Here is a 6090-nt window from a genome sequence, read left to right as displayed (position 1 = left end):
CGCAGCAAGCCAGGCCTCCCTGTCCATCACCAACTCCTGGAGTTTACCCAAACCCATGTCCATTGAGTCGGTGATGCCATCCAACCATCTCATCCTCTGTCGTCCCCTTTTCCTCCTGCCCTTAATCTTTCCCAGCATCAGGGTCTTTTTCAATGAGTCAGCTCTTCGCATCAGGTGGCCAAAGTATTGGAGTTTCAGCTTTAGCATCAGTCCTTCCAATGAACACCCAGGACTGATCTCCTTTAGGATGGACTGGTTGGATCTCCTTGCAGTCCAAGGGACTCTCAAGAGTTTTCTCCAACACCACAGTTCAAAAGCATCAATTCTTCAGCACTCAGCTTTCCTCATAGTCCAACTCTCACATCCATACATGCTGCTGCTGCTAAGTTGCTTCAGTCATGTCCGACTCTGTGCGACCCCATAGACAGCAGCCCACCAGGCTCCCCCGTCCATGGGATTCTCCAGGTAAGAACACTGGAGTGGGTTGCCATTTCCTTCTCCAATGCATGAAAGTGAAAAGTGAAAGTGAGGTCGCTCAGTTGTGTCCGACTCTTCGCAACCCCTTGGACTCCAGCCTACCAGGCTCCTCCGTCCATGGGATTTCCAGGCAAGAATACTGGAGTGGGTTGCCATTGCCTTCTCCCATTCATACATGACTACTTGAAAAACCATAGCCTTGACTAGACAGACCTTTGTTGACACAGTAATGTCTCAGCTATTTAATATGCTCCTTAGCTTGGTCATAACTTTTCTTTCAAAGAGTCACTTCAGTCAGTTCAGTCACTCAGTCGTGTCCAACTCTTTGTGACCCCATGAATTGCAGCACGCCAGGCCTCCCTGTCCATCACCAACTCCCAGAGTTCACCCAAACCCATGCCCATGTCCATCGAGTCGGTGATGCCATCCAGCCATCTCATCTTCTGTTGTCCCCTTCTCCTCCTGCCCCCAATCCCTCCCAGCATCAGAGTCTTTTCCAATGAGTCAACTCTTTGCATTAGGTGGCCAAAGTATTGGAGTTTCAGCTTTAGCATCAGTCCTTCCAAAGAACACCCAGAACTGATCTCCTTTAGAATAGACTGGTTGTATCTCTTTGCAGTCCAAGGGACTCTCAAGAGTCTTCTACAACACCACAGTTCAAAAGCATCAATTCTTCAGCGCTCAGCTTTCTTCACAGTCCAACTCTCACATCCATACATGACCACAGGAAAAACCATAGCCTTGACTAGAAGGACCTTTGTTGGCAAAGTAATGTCTCTGCTTTTGAGTATGCTGTCTACGTTGGTCATAACTTTCCTTCCAAGGAGTAAGCGTCTTTTAATTTCATGGCTGCAATCACCATCTGTAGTGATTTTGGAGCCCCAAAAAATAAAGTCTGACACTGTTTCCACTGTTTCCCCATCTATTTCCCATGAAGTGATGGGACCAGATGCCATGATCTTAGTTTTCTGAATGTTGAGCTTTAAACCAACTTTTTCACTCTGCTCCTTCACTTTAATCAAGAAGCTTTTTAGTTCCTCTTCACTTTCTGCCATAAGGGTGTTGTCATCTGCATATCTGAAGTTATTGATATTTCTCCTGGCAATCTTAATTCCAGCTTGTGCTTCTTCCAGCCCAGAGTTTCTCATGATGTACTCTGCATATAAGTTAAATAAGCGTCTTTTAATTTCATGGCTGCAGTCACCATCTGCAGTGATTTTGAAGCCCCCCAAAATAAAGTCAGCCACTGTTTCCCCTGTTTCCCCATCTATTTGCCATGAAGTGATGGGACCTGATGCCATGATCTTAGTTTTCTGAATGTTGAGCTTTAAGCCAAGTTTTTCACTCTGCTCTTTCACTTTCATCAAGAGGCTCTTTAGTTCTTCACTTTCTGCCATAAGGGTGGTGTCATCTGCATATCTGGGTTATTGATATTTCTCCCAGCAATCCTGATTCCAGCTTGTGCTTCATCTAACTGGGCATTTTGCATGATGTACTCTGCATATAAGTTAAATAAGCAGGGTGACAATATACAGTCTTGACGTACTCCTTTTCCTATTTGGAACTAGTCTGTTGTTCCATGTCCAATTCTAACTCTTGCTTCCTGACTTGCATACAGGTTTCTCAAGAGGCAGGTCAGGTGGTCTGGTATTCCCATGTCTTTCAGAATTTTCCACAGTTTATTGTGATCCACACAGTCAAAGGCTTTGGCATAGTCAATAAAGCAGAAACATCTAATCAAAAAAGATGTTTTTCTGTAACTCTCTTGCTTTTTTGATTAGGTTCTTTCAAAATGCTCATTGAGTGGATGAATGAAGGAATGAGTGAATGAAAATGTAAGGAACAAGTATTTAAAAATTACAGACATAGTTAATTTGGGGAGTCAGAGGGAGAGAAACAAAATAAAAGAATTTTGGAAATTTGTTCATGAAAACCTGCCAGAGGAAAGCAAAAAGTGATTTTCCTTTGAAAAGGGAAACCAGAGACACCTCTTCTGAGACACTTCTGGTTAAAAAGGGAACTACAAAACAAAAAAAATATTTTGTCATGTTATGGCTAACAATAATGGGTATGTATTGTTGGGCACTTAATATATAGGAACACTTAGAGAAGATAATCTTTTTTATTAAGATGTTCTCTAACTTCATAACTTTATGAGGTAAGTGTTACTGTCAATATATAGATTAGGTAATTGACATTTAGGAGAATTAAAAAAACTTGCCTGAAGTCACCCAGGCAGTAAGGGTGAAAATGGGTCAGTCTAATTCCCAAGTCTCTGCTTTTAATCATCGTGACATAGTGCCTCTGAGGTTCTCTTCAGGAAGTATGCTTACACAGGTGCTTCTATTCTGCAGTTTCAGCTAATTTCATATTTTCAAAGAACCAGCATCTATTGATTTTTGTGAACGTCAGCAGTCTATATTAAAGGCCCCTGGAAGTTGCCATTTAAAGCAATAATTTTAGGCAGAATTTTTACTTTTTTAAATTAAGAATTTGTTCACCTTTTTAGACTCACAGACAAAGAGAAAAGACTTGTGGTTGCCAAGGGGAAGGAGGGTGGAGAAGGGATGAATTGGGAGTCTGGGATTAGCAGATGCAAACTATTATATATATAATGGAGAAATAGCAAAGTATACTCTGTAACACAGGGACCTATATTCAATGTCCTATAATAAACCATAATGGAAAAGAATATGAAAAAGAGTATATAAGCATATCTGTGTCATTTTGTTGTACACCAGAAATTAAAACAACATTGTCTATCAACTATATTTCAATAAAATAAAATAAAATTTTTTTAAAGAATGTGCTCATCTTTAAAAGAAATTTTGTGCTTTTAACTAAAGATTACTGTTTGATATAGTTTTCATTCCAATCCCAGAGAAAGGCAATGCCAAAGAATGCTCAAACTACCGCACAATTGCACTCATCTCACACCCTGGTAAAGTAATGCTCAGAATTCTCCAAGCCAGGCTTCAGCAATACGTGAACCATGAACTTCCAGATGTTCAAGCTCGTTTTAGAAAAGGCAGAGGAACCAGAGATCAAATTGCCAACATCCTCTGGATCATTGAAGAAGCAAGAGGTTCCAGAAAAAGATCTATTTCTGCTTTATTGACTATGCCAAAGCCTTTGACTGTGTAGATCACAATAAACTGTGGAAAATTCTGAAAGACATGGGAATACCAGACCACCTGACCTGCCTCTTGAGAAACCTGTATGCAGGTCAGGAAGCAAGAGTTAGAACTGGACATGGAACAACAGACTAGTTCCAAATAGGAAAAGGAGTATGTCAAGACTGTATATTGTCACCCTGCTTATTTAACTTATATGCAGAGTACATCATGCAAAATGCCCAGTTAGATGAAGCACAAGCTGGAATCAAGATTGCTGGGAGAAATATCAATAACCCAGATATGCAGATGACACCACCATTATGGCAGAAAGTGAAGAAGAACTAAAGAGCCTCTTGATGAAAGTGAAAGAGCAGAGTGAAAAAGTTGGCTTAAAGCTCATTCAGAAAACTAAGATCATGGCATCAGGTCCCATCACTTTATGGCAAATAGATGTGGAAACAGTGGCTGACTTTATTTTGGGGGGCTTCAAAATCACTGCAGATGGTGATTGCAGCCATGAAATTAAAATACACTTACTCTTTGGAGGAAAGTTATGACCAACGTAGACAGCATATCCAAAAGCAGAGACATTACTTTGTCAACAAAGGTCTGTCTAGTCAAGGCTATGGTTTTTCCAAGTGGTCATGTATGGATGTGAGAGTTGGACTGTGAAGAAAGCTGAGCACCGAAGAATTGATGCTTTTGAACTGTGGTGTTGGAGAAGACTCTTGAGAGTCCCTTGGACTGCAAGGAGATCCAACCAGTCCATCCTAAAGGAGATCAGTTCTGGGTGTTCATTGGAAGGACTGATGTTGAAGCTGAAACTCCAATACTTAGGCCACCTGACACGAAGAGCTGACTCATTTGAAAAGACCTTGAGAAAATAAAAAAAAAAAGAAAAGACCTTGATGCTGGGAAAGATTGAGGGTAGGAGGAGAAGGGGATGACAGAGGATGAGATGGTTGGATGGCATTACCAAGTCAATGGACATGGGTTTGGGTAAACTCCAGGAGTTGGTGATGGACAAGGAGGCCTGGTGTACTGCGGTTCATGGGGTCTCAAAGAGTCGGCCATGACTGAGTGACTGAACTGAACTGAACTGATATACCCTTCCAAACATTTAAAGTTGAAAAGTTTTTGTTTTGTTAAGATTCTTCTAGAAAGCCATTGGAAATGAAATTGAAATAAATAAGAGTGAGAATTCGAAAATGCAGTATTCAAGGGTGCAGGCTGTGAAGATGAGCACCCTTCGTTGGAATCCTGGCTTGCCTACTTTCTAGTCCTGAGACCTGTGGCAAAATGTACCTTTCTGTACCTTGGTTTCCCCACTTGCAAAAGGAAGGTATTAAATGGTACATATCTCAGAGAAATCTTGTGCGGATTAAGTGAGATAATCTGTGTGAAGATTTTGAAGTAAGCCTGGTACATTGTAACTGTTCAATAAACATTAAGGAATACACAGGAGATATAGAGAGGCAGTGTGACATAACGAGAAAAACTGAGTTTGAATCCTGGCTCTACCACTTGCTGGCTGTATGAATTGGGACAGATGCTTAACTTCTTTGATCCTCAGCGTCCATATCGGGATTGTTGTTTACAAGGCTTAGAGATAACGTGTGTAAAGTATCTGATACAAAATAAACACCCAATAAAATTATTGTAGCAATAATGAATAAAGAGTTAAGCTACTAACATGGGGTAACATAATATAGGGAAGAACCCCTGAATCACCTATACTCTGTAAAGTGTGACATTTGTCAGGGAAAAACACCAATACAATCAGAAGGCCAGATGTGAATCATTTATTTTATAGAACTAGAACTTTAGGTAGTTTCTTAAACTTATCATTTTCTTCATTTACAAAATGGACATAAGCACAGTAACTGCCCTGCTTTCTACACATTTTTTAAAAAAAGATATAATTTACCACAACAGTCACCTTCTGAAGGTGTACAATTCAGTGGTGTTTAGTGTATCCACAAAATTGTGTCACCACCACTTCTATCTAATTCTAGAAAAGTTTCATCACTCCAAAAAACAAACCTTGGGACTTCTCTGGCAGTCCAGTGGTTAAGACTCCATGCTTCCAAAGCAGGGCACACAGGTTCTATCCCTGGTGAGGGAACTAAGATCCCCCATGCCTCTAGGTGCAGCCAAGAAAAAGAGCAAAAACCAAATCTCATTCTCTGTTTCTCTCCTCCTCCAGTCCCTTGCAGCCCTACTTTCTGTCTCTATGTATTTATATGTTCTGAACAATTTATATAAACTGAGTCATGTAAGATGTTGTTTTTTGTAACTGGCATTTTTCACTTAACATAATATTTTCAAGGTTCATCCATGTTGTGCCATATATCAATACTTTATTCCTTTTTGTGACTAACATTCCATTGAGTAGATATACTACATTTTGTTATTCACTCATCAATTGATGGGACGGTTGGACTGTCTCCTTTTTTTTACTATTATGAATAATGCTTGTATGAACGTTAGAATACAA

Source organism: Bubalus bubalis, chromosome 16 (assembly GCF_019923935.1).
Source record: "Bubalus bubalis isolate 160015118507 breed Murrah chromosome 16, NDDB_SH_1, whole genome shotgun sequence".
Classification (NCBI taxonomy): domain Eukaryota; kingdom Metazoa; phylum Chordata; class Mammalia; order Artiodactyla; family Bovidae; genus Bubalus; species Bubalus bubalis.
Note: the sequence above shows the minus strand (reverse complement) of the source record.